Genomic DNA, 13,406 nt, shown 5'->3' on the forward strand with positions numbered 1-13,406 from the left:
AAACAGTCAACAAAACCAAAAGACAACTAACAGAATGGGAGAAGATATTTGCAAATGACATGTCAGATAAAGGGCTAGTATCCAAAATCTATAAAGAACTTATCCAACTCAACACCCAAAGAACAAAGAATCCAATCAAGAAATGGGCAGAAGACATGAACAGACATTTTTCCAAAGAAGACATCCAAATGGCCAACAGACACATGAAAAAGTGCTCAACATCGCTCGGCATCAGGGAAATCCAAATCAAAACCTCAGTGAGATACCACCTCACACCAGTCAGAATGGCTAAAATTACAAGTCAGGAAACGACAGATGTTGGCGAGGATGCGGAGAAAGGGGAACCCTCCTACACTGTTGGTGGGAATGCAAGCTGGTGCAGCCACTCTGGAAAACAGTATGGAGGTTCCTCAAAAAGTTGAAAATAGAGCTACGTTTTGACCCAGTAATTGCACTACTGGGTATTTACCCCAAAGATACAAAAGTAGTGATCTGAAGGGGCACGTGCATCCCAATATTTATAGCAACAATGTCCACAATAGCCAAACTATGGAAAGAGCCTAGATGCTCATCAACAGATGAATGGATAAAGAATATGTGGTATATAGATATACAATGGAATACAACCCAGCCATCAAAAAATTTAAATCTTGCCATTTGCAATGATGTGGATGGAACTAGAGGGTATTATGCTAAGCGAAATAAGTCAATCAGAGAAAGACAATTATCATATGATCTCACTGATATGAGGAATTTGAGAAACAAGACAGAGGATCATAGGGGAAGGGAGGGAAAAATGAAACAAGATGAAAACAGAGGGGAGACAAACCATAAGAGACCCTTAATCTCAGGAAACAAACTGAGGGTTGCTGGAGTGGAGGCGGGTGGGAGGGATGGGGTGGCTGGGTGATGGACATTGGGGAGGGTATGTGTTGTGGTGAGCGCTGTGAATTGTGTAAGACTGATGAATCACAGACCTATACCCCTGAAACAAATAATACATTATGTGTTAATAAAAAAAAGAGAGGGAAGAGTAGATAAAGGTGATTTAAACATGTAAAAAAAAAAAAAAAAAAAAAAAGAACCGTGCCTTCTAGTGTCTAAATATAAAGAATTTCTTTTCTTTTTTTTGAAGGGTGTTTTGGTTGCTGATTGCTATTTTTATTGTATTTTGATCAGATAAATTGATAGTGTCTACTACCCACTCTTTAAAACTGGCTGAGATTCCTGGTCACGTGGGCAATGATTGCTTCTTAAGCACATGTTCCATGTGTGATTAAAAGGAAGGGAAAGCACTAAATTTGGATGCAGGGTTCTAAATACCCATCAAGTGTTTTCATTGTGTCGACTAATTATTCTAAATTTTTTTTGTCAAGCTCCATCTATCAGTTTTTGAGGACAAAGTGTTTGTTAGTGGCATCTCTGAATGTGGATTTTCAGTTTTTGTTGTGAAATTCTGTCAACTTTTCTGTTTTTCAAGTCGATATCATTAGATATTTGCAGTTATTATACTTCTTTAAAGATTTTATTTATTTATTATTTATTTTTATTTGAGAGAGAGAGGAAGAGCGCATGCAGGGGAGGAGCATGCTCGTGGGAGAGGGACAAGCAGACTCCAAGCTGAGTGCAGAGCCCGACGCAGGGCTCGATGCCACGACCCTGGGATCATAACCTGAGCCGAAATAAAGAGTTGGATGCTTAACCTTCTGAGTCACCCAGGTGTCCCATTATTATTGTACTTTTTAGATGGAATTTCCCTTGTTATCATTATATAACATTATCTGTATCTATTAATGATTTCCACTATAAATTGTATTTTATTTGATATTGATTATTTTGGCTACTACTATACATTTCTAAATCTCTTTATGTTTAACCTTTAGGTGACTTTTTGTTTTGAGTAACTACTATACATTTCTAAATCTCTTTATGTTTAACCTTTAGGTGACTTTTTGTTTTGGGTATATCTTTTAGATAGCATGTAACAAGATTTTGCTTGCTAAAATTTAACCTAGAGACTTGTACTTCTGGGAAGATGGAATAGATATATTTTTCCCCATTCTCTACCCCTAAGTACAACTAAAATCCCTGAACATTATGTATGAAACAAACATAAGACTAAGAAGGCAGACCAAGTAGGGACTGGAGGACCCAGGGGATGACCTGGTGTTGAGTTCTCCATGTTTTCATTTTGCCTAAGTATATCCCAGACTGGATAATGGAGAAGCTGGTACCTGGAAACACCAATGGGGACCAATGAAGAAGCCCCAAGAAAAGCTTGCTTTCTCTAGCCAAAGAGGCAGTCTAGGAAGACAGAAAACTTTTATTTTTTTATTTTTTTAAAAGATTTTATTTATTTTTTGATAGCGAGAGGGAGAGATAGCAAGAGAGGGAATACAAGCAGGGGGAGTGGGAGAGGGAGAAGCAGGCTTCCCGCTGAGCAGGGAGCCCGATGCGGGGCTCGATCCCAGGACCCCGGGATCATGACCTGAGCCGAAGGCAGACGCTTAACGACTGAGCCACCCAGGCGCCCAACAGAAAACTTTTAGACAATGACAACCTTACTCCTGCCAAACCCCACAGAAAAAACTATATCCCCATCTCCACCATTGCCAGAAAAGTCCCTACACTTGTACCCTTGGAAGGTTGTTATGAGATGCTCTAGCTGTTTTGATTACCATGTAGTTTTGGAGAAGGTCAAATGGGGAACCTAGACTTTAGTTTAGCAACCCCTGCCCTTCACATTGCCAATCGACATCATGTGGGGACCCTCTGTACCTGGCAATATTGAGGCACCCATGTCCCTCCCCACTAGTGAGGTGTCAAGGGAGATATAGTAGGAAGTCCAGACTTTCACCACTGCTCAGCAATAATGAAGATCCCTCTCCCTCCACCAAAGTCTGCGGGGACCATTTGGACAGCCTAGACTACCACCCTCAGCATGTATTAATGAGGCATGTCTTCCCACCTGGGTGTCATTGGAGGATGACTGGAGAGTCTGGATTTCTAAACCCAACTGGAAGTAAGGAGATGGCACCCCATTCACCCACCAGAGCTGCGTCATCAGCAACCTGCTAAAACATGAGATTTAAATAAGATCTAGTCTCAAAAAACAGTACCCAAAATGTCCAGGATCAATAAAAAATAATGTGTATCATATTAGGAACTGAGAATATCTCAAACTGAATGAGAAAAGTCAATTGACAGATCCCAACCCTGAAATGTTACAGATGCTTAGAATCGTCTGGTATTTGCCATCATAAAAATGCTTCCCTGTATGGCCAGGAGCATGGGAATCAGGCTTATGCCCAAACTTGGCACAAATCCATGTTCTGGTCACTCACTAGTAACTATTTCTATTTCATTATATGGCTTGGGAATGATAAACAGGCAAGGATTTTCTGTTCTCATTCATGGAACAGATCATCATTTTCCTGGCTCTGTGTGATGCACAGGACCTCAGGCTCAAATCCCAAACCCATGTGATCAAAATCCCCATCTTATTCCCTCTCCTCAATTCGATGGAGAGTGTGGATCAAATTTCACTCATTGCTGTCACCATAGGTTCTCTCTTCATTTTTGATACCTGGACGTTTTCCCATTTTAACCTTTGAGATCAGTGATATGTGTTTAAACATCACACTTCGTCCATAGCATGTCTGTGTATTCAAGTAGGACAGGTGATTCTTGCTTGTAGTCTGACATCTTTACTAGAAGGTACATTGGCTCTTTCTCCCAGTTCACTAATGTGCTCTTTGGCTATGACCTTCCTATTATCCAATTTATTGTTTTTGTAAAGGGTACATTTATCATCTGTGGCTTGCTTCCAGTGGGAGCAGGGATGGATATGCTACCAGTCGTGATGAGCTATTCCCTGGGCTTGGTGGCTCCTGGCTCCTTTTGGGAATCACCAACTTTGCAGATCAAAGCACTGGGTACTCAGTACCACAATACCATGGAGAGGGAGAGGGACAGGAAGAATATGGAGGTGATCCCAATAGAATTTTCCTTTTGATGTGTCTTTGATCTGCTCATTTCATGTATTGACTCTTAGCTTGGCGTATCTCTAGGGTACTCCTACCTTTTGGAGCAAGTTTCTCTGAACACACTTTGGACTGTGGCTTCCTCTTTCAATCCAATTCCATCTGTCTTTTATATCATTCAGGTATGCCTCATAATTTCTGGTCCGCCTGGCACTTCTTGTTCCCTGGTATTTCCATGGATTTATTCTTTCAAAAATATCTTTTCTCTCATTTCTAAAGATTTTGCAAAGAAAGGTGAGGCTAGCACAAGTTCTCAAGCTGTTATCCCCTGAATATTTTCACTATTATTGAAACCTTAAAAAACATGTACCATTTTTTTAAAGGGAAAAATACCGGTAAAATATTATTCTGAAAAAGTGTTAATGATAACCACTATACGAGAACATCCATTTTTTTTTTTTTTAAGTAGGCTTTTGCACAGGGTTTGACCTCACGACCCTGAGATGAAGACCTGAGCTGAGATCAGGAGTCAGACGCTTAACTGACTGAGCCGCCCAGGCGCCCTGAGAACATCCAATTTTTAAGAGTAAATTGATATAAAAAGACTTGCCCTGTCAGATATTAAAAGATATTTTAAAGCCAGGTTAATGATAAGAATGTGGTAGGACAAAATAGATAGATCAATGAAATAGATTAGGACATCCAGACACAGAATTTAGTATATAATAAATGTTGGTATTTTAAATCATTAGACAAAATATTGTGTAGACACAAATGGCTGACTATTTAATAATCTTTGGGTAGGAAAGAGCTCTTCTAAGCAGACACCACATCCAGAAACCCAAAGTGGAAAACTGGTAAGATTTGATGAATTAAAAATAACATTTCCAGTAGAGTGACAAAAATCATAGACTTAAAATATAATTAGTAAACTAGGAATGTTCCTGCAGGGGCACCTGGGTGGCTCAGTCGATTAAGCGTCTGCCTCTTGATTTCGGCTCAGGTCATGATCTCACGAGCCCTGCATTGGGCTCCCCGCTCAGTGGAGAGTCTGCTTGGGATTCTCCCTCTCCTTCTTCCTCTGCCCCTCCCCCGCAACTCGTGCATGTGTGCACGGTGCTCTCTCTCAAAAAAAGAAATGCTCTTGCAGTGTGGGTAATAAACAAAGGGTTAATTAGCATCACTAATATTTAAATATCTAGATGAGTGCTTTATGAGAAAAATGGGTAAAAACCATAAACAATTCAGCAAAGAAGACATATAGATAACTAATAACACAAAAATGCTATGCTTTGTATGGAAAATAATATCTATAGACTATTATTAAACGTTTGGGTTGGCAAATACTGGCAAGAATAAAATACTCAAAGGTGGCATGGGCGTGGTGCCTATAGGCCTATAGGTGGGAGTATCTATTCAACCCACAGGGAGGGCTGATTGTGTCAGTATATTTCATCCAGATGACTGATTTCTAGAAACATAGCCTAAGAAAATAATCAGACAAATGGACAAAGATGTATATATACAAGGTAGGTTTAGCATTATGTTATTTGTGGTAGGGAAAATGTGTAACAACCTATGTATCCATCAGTAGGGAAATGGTTAAAGCGGTGATTGTCAAGCATGGATGTGTATGTGGTTTTTCCCACCAAGGGATGTTTGGCAATGTCTGGAGACATTTTTGATTGATACCCTGGGGGAGAAAGGAGTGCTATTGGCACTGTAGGGATAGAGGTCAGGGATGCTGCTGAACATTCCAGAATGCCAGGACTACAGACAACTCTCCACCCCAAGTATCAATAGTTTTGAGGCTGAGAAACCTTGACATAAATGATGGCACATTCATGGAATGAAAAACTTTTTATCTATTAAGTATGAGGCTGTATATTTCTATCTATTGAAAGATAGCCAGAAAATATTGTGAAGAAAAAGTAACTGGTTATAAATCACAGGCAGCAAAACAAAGTTAGACTACGCGGTGGTTGGGACGGTTAAGCTATCTGGTTGTATCCAAATATTTATTGTCTCCAGATTTGCTCTAGATAGTGTATCATCTTTTTCTAAGTAATTGGTAACTACCAAATATTTATATGTAGTTGTCTTAGTGAGGAGAACTTTCTTAATAGCTTCTATTTCTGGAGCACCCAGCTTTTGCTGGGTATTGTGCTAGATGGTTTATTTCACTTTTCTTTTCTTTTTAAAAATAGCCTTTTGTTAGTACCAAAGCAGTACAGGTAAATTATACAAAATCAGAAAGTACGGATAAGCAAGCATTTAAAAATTAAGACATTCTTCACCACCAACAGTTCCATTGCAGCACACAGGTGCATACCCTTCCAGATCTTTCCTTGTGTATGTGTTACACATATATGTAATAAATGAAATCACGGTGTTTTGTTAATGTCCTTTTTTCAGGTTACCATCTGCACTTTCTATTCTAGTACATTTTTGTATCATCGATATCCAGACCATATTCAAACTTTCCCAAATGACCCAATCATGTCACTGACAGCTGGTTTATCTTCAAAAAAAGAGAACAGGAAAAAAAAAATCCCGAATTCATCACCATTTGAAATAGCTGTTTTGAAAATTGGTAATTAACGGGGAAGAAGTCAGCAGTTATCCTGCCTTTCCATTAGGAGCTGAACTTGGGAGGTAACCGGAAAGCTCCAGTGAATGAAAGAAAGAATGACTTTACCTGGGTGTTCCTTGACGCCACCTTTAGAGACAAATCCTTCGGAAGTAGTTCACAGATGATTAAATGTTCTCATTATGAAGATGGACCCATATTTTTCTCCTCTATTCCTGGCCTTGGTTCCATTGTCTTCGTTGTATAGATGAGGAAGTTGAGCCTCAAAGGTGAGCAAAGTGCCCCAGATCCCTCAGCAGTTGGTGAGAGAGGCAAGATTTGAACCCAGATCTTCAGAGCCTTTCCCATTATATTGCAGCCTGGTAATGCCTGTGGCAAGGAAAACAGAGGGAGGAGGGTTGACTAGAGATCTCTTGTGGTGACCTCGAAAAGCCTGGGAAGCAGAACCCCCGCAGTGAGTTGCTGCAGGTGATGTGGGGCCCAGTCTCACCATTGTTACCAAGGAGTTGCGAGATCCTAGGTGAGTTCTTTACTTCCTGGGGATTCCATTTCCCCATCTGTGAAATGGGGATATTTGAGCATTTCTCAAGGTGTAAAGTCCAGTGGAAGGGATCATCCCTACTACACAGTCAGGCCATCGAATTGCCCCTCGCACGCCTGAACTGAGAAGCCATCACACTTTGCAGTAGGATGTGGCAGAAGTCTCTTGGGGAACGAGAGGGAAATGTAAGGGAATGTTTATGAACTACCCGGTAGGGACGGCTGAAACTTGGTAAGCTCTCCTTGAAGCGACTATGAATAATTCACTGCACACCCTGCCCTCAGCCCCCACTCACCTCTCCCCTGACACTCCCCAGGGGTCCCAGGGGGCCCCGGGGGGCCTCCACGGGCCCATGGGCATCCAGAAGCCCTGCTTCTCCGGGCACAGCGGTACCCTCTGCAGGCTCAGATACAAGCTCTTTTCCATTTCTCTGCTCCCCCCCAGTCCCGGTGCAGACTTGGGGGCGTCCATCCCCCTTGTTTGCTTAAAAGTGTATTTCAAGATGAAGATAAAAGTCAAACGATGGCAGGGAAACACTCCTTCAGGTAATTTTTATGGCTTCTCTTGAATTCTTTTAAGCAGAGACCTTTCTTGTAAAGGGTGTGAGGTCAGAGAGATGGCAGTTTGACTGAGCAGAAAGGGAGATTTGTTCTACAGTCCGGGTTTGCATTCCAGTGGGAGACCTGGGCAACGGCTTGTCCTCCTGAGTCTCAGTTTTCTCATCTGTAAAATGAAGAGAAGCCTAGTACCATCCCCGTGGGCGGGTGGCGGGGTGCACGACCTGGCATTCACATACGATTGCTTCACAAAGACAAGCGAGACTAGATTTAACACAGAGAGAGAGAGAGAGTTATTTAAAACCAAAACTGACTTTAGCAACTTCTGCCTTTTAAGGGATGGAGCGAGGGGAAGCAGCAAAGCCTGTGTCTATGGGCACATAAATCTCTATACTGCTCCCTTCTACTTATGGAGGGGACCAGGGGTGCGGATGGGGACTGGAATTTCAGAGCCTCTGCCAGGCTTCTGAGCTGCCCAGGACCCACAGTAGATGTACTTTGTTTAGCAGACACTGAGTGTCTGTATGTAACATATCCCTGGGGCCAAGTAGAGGCCAAATAGTGAACCATATTACTGTCCATAATAAAGAGTGGTAGAAGCTAGCAAGAGAGGCAGGTATACCCAATGGCAAAGTTTCACCTGCAGAGCAAAGGACAGAGAGAACTTCCCAGTGGCCAGGTGACCCAAAGACTCAGGAGAACCGGAATGCCTGATATTCAGTTTTAGGTTGTATATGTCTGCGATGTAATCTTTCTCCCTGTGCAAACCTTCAGCAAAGTCTGCTCTGCACAAAGACGCTTTGTGTGAATAAATTCAAGAGAAATCAAGGAAAAGGGGGCTTTTTAATTTTTTTTTCATGTCAGAATGGACCAGGGAGGAGAAAAAAGCTACTGCAGGTGACAGATAAGTGGGGACAAGACTTGCTGGAGGTGGCCCTGGTGATGACCCCAGGAATTCACAGGATGCTTGGAGCACAACATTGGACTTCCCAAAGGAAGAGAGATGGGGATTCAGCCAGTTACATTTTTTAAAAGGATTTTATTTATTTATTTATTTGAGAATGAGAAAGAGAGAAAGACAGAGAGAGTGAGCAAGCAGGGAGAGGGAGAGGGACAAGCAGTCTCCCTGCTGAGCACGGAGCCAGACGCCGTGCTCGACCCCACAACCCTGAGATCATGACCTGAGCCGAAATCAAGAGTTGGAGGCTTACCCGACTGAGCCACCCAGGCGCCCCCAGCCAGTTTAATTTAAATCTCAAAGACAGGTGACCCTAGTCGATATCTGGATTATAAACACATAATTGAGAAACTATATTATAGGAGAAGTAGACGAAGGGACAATAATGATGATTGTGGCTAGAAGAAGGATACGTTTAATATTTTAAAACATTAAAAGTATCCAGCTATATGGGAAGCATAGTAATCATCAGGGCTGTTTGCAAATATTCCGTGTCTTTTTCCTTCCAGATACAGGGTAAAATTGCATTTCCCTGCCCGTTGAAATTAAATTGGTCATGGACATGCCTTGGCCCATGAAAAGTCAGTGGAAGCTTGTCCCTTCCAGGCACAGACTATAAGAACCAGTGTGTGCCTTACCTGTCCTTTTTCCTCTGCCTCAGTGACTGCTCTGTCACCCTCGGTCCTCAGTGAGGACAACATGAATAAACCTCAATGCCCTGCTTGTTGTTGGGGACACGGAAGTTTAGACAGGAGCAGTGACTGCCTTGGAGCACCCAGAGGCCTTGCCGCAAATCTGCAGCTAGGACCCAGCTCTCCCGACCCCTAGCAAGCAGCTACCCAGAGCCTGAATGTTGTACCTGATGGGAGTGTGGATGGATGATGCCCAGCCTTCTACTTTCAGGCACTGATCAGAACAAGCTCCAGACAGACAGCACGAGCTGCTCAAGGGAAAATTCCTCAGACTTCTGCTCCTGTCTCCTGCCCTGGAGGGTGCTCCGCTGGTGCATGCCCTCTCCCCTGGCTTCTCCACCCCCAGTGCACCTGGTCTGAGCATGCACGTGGCTTCTCAATGACAGCACTTGTCAACCCTCTTTGACATCCTTCTGCCTTTGCCCTCTGTCCCCATTGTGCTTCTGGCGGCTCTGGGTAATGGCCTAAGCCAGAGCCACCAAATCACAAAACCTCAGTGACATTCCACAGGAAGTGCTCATGCATCTCCTCATCTTCTTCCTGGGAGCAGGGGTCCAGCCTGGGAATCTCATTCTCCCGGTGATGGCAAAGGTACCAGAGAACAAAAAGAAATAGGTAAGGCCGCTGGAGGACTAGACTCTACTCATTCATCTTTCTACTGGCCAAGGAAGGTCCCCTGGCCAAATACAAAATCTAGAGGGGGAAAATACACGAAGTCACATGGCAAATGATGTGGACACAGGGAAGGGTAAGAATTGGGGCAAGTAATGCAATTTGCCACACTCCCCACTCTCTGGCCCCTGAGTTTTCCTCAGCCACGTGGACCCTCTCTCCCATGAGAGCCTTTGCCAAGGTGCCACAGTGGTTCTTGTCCCCTCTAACCTCATGCCTGACTGTTCCCTGCTGTGCAGGATCACTGGTTGGACTCCCAGAGTCTCAGATGGTATAACCTGCTGCATTTAAAAAGCCAAAGACAAGCTGGGCGATTATGCTGGACAACAAGCCCTAAAAGATTTATTGGCTCCTGCAGAAACAGCCTTTAAATCACCTGAGACCTGTAATTACATTGGGCACGCCAAGTAAATGCATCTATTCCAACACCTGCGAGTCAAGTTCACCCTTGGCTTCCTCTCGCTGGCAGAGTATCCGCTCCCTCATTTACTGACCACCTAATAGGAGTCACTCACAATGCCAGGCCCTGGAGATCCAAGGAGAATACAGACAACATTCTCTCCCTGAAGATCGATGAGGTATCGAGATGGACAGACATGCACAGTACGGTTAGCAGTCAGAGCACTGAGGACGGAGCTTCTAGTGCTGCGGTGAGGGCGGGGGCATGAGCAGGGCTGGAGAATGAACCAAGCTTCAAAGAAACCGATGTGGTCGAGATGGAGTGAGCATTCAAAGGGAATTTCATGGTGCCATCCATTGGCACTTCAGCCCTGCTATAATGAAAATGCCAGAGACTGAGCGGCTTAACCAACGAACATTTACGTCTCCAGTTCTGGAAGCTGAGAAGTCCATGATCAAGGAGCTAACAGATCCAGTGTCAGGTGAGAGCCCACTTCCTGGCTTGCTGATAGCTGGCTTTTTGTTACATGAGAGAGAGAGAGAAAGAGAGAGAAAGACGAGACAGAGATACAGAGAGATAGAGAGACAGAGACAGAGGGAGAAAGCTCTTTCCTTTCTTTTTCTCTAAGGGCACTATTCCCATCATGAGGGCTCCATCCTATCTGTAACCCTAGCCCTAACCCTTCCCAAGAATGTGCTGGTCTCTTCACAGCCTTGAGGACCAGTCCTGGTGTAAAGGCGGAAAAGCAGGGGGAGAATGGTGCTCTCCCTCATACCCAAGTTTTGTCCACTGACCCTGGGTCTAAACTTACGGTCTCCCCAGGGGTGTGGTCTCTCCTCAGGGGAGGAGATGGGCAGTCTATCAGGGCGCACTTGATGCCACAGTCCTGTGGCCACTCCCCAGCACCAACCACTATTTTTTTCATCATCCTGAGACCAAGAGTAATAGAGATTGTTTGTTTGTTTGTGTATGCTGTTCTGACCCAGTCTTGAAGCCCTGGCTGGAGACTGGTCTGTTCCCCTGTTTTGAGCAGCGGGTTAAGCCCACACTCCCAACCTCTTCCTTGAGCAGGCTTTCATACTCTAGGCCAGATGTACCAGCCCCAAGTGCCCTGGGGCCAGGTCCCAGACCAGGAGCGACAACGGTGCCTATAGGACATTATTCACATTCGCCAATCCACCAGAGCCCCAGTAACTGAGCTAACCCCCCACTGCTTGCGGGACACAAGCTGCCCCCTCCGCTCAAGTGGGTTGTTACCTCAGCTTGGGGGAAGCTTCTGTGTGTGTGGCTTTCCTTGGCAGCCTTCTTTCATTCAGAGCTGTAAGCGACAAAGAGTTCTGCCTTTCATCCTTCTGAGTGTCATTGTGTTGTGTCCTGACATCAAAAGAATCCTTAAATCTTCTAAAACACAAGGGTGGGCAATTTAGCTCTTTCCCTAAAGGCTCTGAAATGCGTCAGCACTGTACATTAACCAAATCAACTCTAAGACCTACATCCTCTGCTGACAGTCCGCTCCCTCTGTGTTCCCAGCTCAGGTGATGCCTATTGTACCAAGGGCTCAGCCGAGGTCAGGAAATGAGCTCAAATGATAGATTTTAAAAGCTCTGTTATTATAATGGCCGTGATAGAGAACTCTCCTAAACTTGAATAATAGCATTCAATTCAAACTTCCAGTACTCCAACACCTGCTTGTAAATAGAAACCTAAGATACTGGAAATAAAACTTGTTAAGAACTTCACAAAAATTTATATCCCAAATCACCCTTGTCAATGTCAACTCCGTGGCCTCAACTGGAAGGTCTCAGTCACGCGCCTGGATGGAGTCTAAGTCCCGCTCCTGCCATCGTTTGGGTGTCTTTCACTGAGATTCCTTCAGGACACCCAAGCTTGATTCATGCAACCTAAAGTCTAGCGTTCACATTTTATGGCAAAGAGACTGAAGAGGACACACGGGACCATCACAGCATGGACTCACAGGCATAAGATTCAGAAACACGAAGGGGAAAAGCCCCAAATGCAGTTATCACAAGCAGAGCCCATTATTTCCATGAATCCAAATACACATGACCACCTGCTGAAACAGCATCGATTCAGCAGTGTCTGAGGGAGGGTAGAGGGAAAAAACTCTTCATTGTGATGCCAGCCTCCGGCTACACGTCGTCTGGTGTCGTGAGAATGACACTCTGCTGGGAGAAATTGTCTAACTTCTAGAGGCTGACTGGAGCACACTGTTTTCCAGATGTAATTGGTGCCCCTTCTGCATCCTCCTCACACTCACGGTGCCTGTCATGTGGCTGGCTTCCTCTTGCAAGGCCCTGCAACTCCATGGCCAAGGGCTGTCTCTGGTTGTGGGAGTGTGCTTGGACCATGTGTGAGGCTGTCCAGAAATGCTAGTGAGCTGAACCCCCAGAAGTAGTGCCCTTAATGAGATGATGTGCAGGAGGGGTTGGTGGGTAAGTACTGCAGCTTCCTCACTGCCCAAGTGGACACGACCAGTCTAGAGGGTTCCCAGTGGGACTGAGTCTCAGGTGCCCATAGCAGTGCCCCTCTGTTGACTTTCTTCCCTTCCCCACTCCACTTTTTCATCTCCCACTGGTGTTTCCTGGGACCATCTTCCAAATAAACTACCCTCACAAAAATCCTTGCCTCAGGCTCTGCTTCTGGGTCCCCCAACCTCAGATCGGTGGGGAAAAGTCCATTATACGGACTCTCTTCTACGTCATGGGGAGGCTTTTCAGTTGCTTTGATTTTTCAGCAAAAGTTTTAAATATATGGAATGGACATAGCCTGTCACCTGGTGTCATTTGAGGTATTCCTCTTTTTAACATTTTGTAGGTAGAGGATGTCTTTGTTTCTACATCCCCTCTCAATTTTCTAATCCTGACATTTAAAGATGAACTCAGTAAGGACTCTGTTTAGAGACAGAGCCTCCACCACCTCTCGTGAGCAGCCATATTAAATGTCTCAAGCCCATGAAATCCATCTCAAGGGATGGATGCCCCCTTGTCCCCAT

At 44.4% G+C, this 13,406-nt stretch overlaps 1 long non-coding RNA gene across 2 annotated transcripts in view; it reads left to right on the plus strand.

Annotated features, from left to right (window-relative positions):
- The window catches only part of LOC145723825 (uncharacterized), a 76,959-nt gene that overhangs the window by 13,870 nt on the left and 49,683 nt on the right, over nt 1-13,406 (plus strand). Inside the window, exon 2 of one of the 2 annotated variants that reach the window (XR_014149148.1) lies at nt 10,233-10,874. The exons of the other annotated variant lie outside the window; for it this stretch is intronic. This is a non-coding gene — a long non-coding RNA (uncharacterized LOC145723825). The remainder of the gene's footprint in view (nt 1-10,232; nt 10,875-13,406) is intronic. 2 annotated transcript variants of the gene reach the window in all.

The sequence above is a fragment of the Leptonychotes weddellii genome, chromosome 10, assembly GCF_054177405.1.
Source record: "Leptonychotes weddellii isolate Sample4059 chromosome 10, ASM5417740v2, whole genome shotgun sequence".
NCBI lineage: Eukaryota > Metazoa > Chordata > Mammalia > Carnivora > Phocidae > Leptonychotes > Leptonychotes weddellii.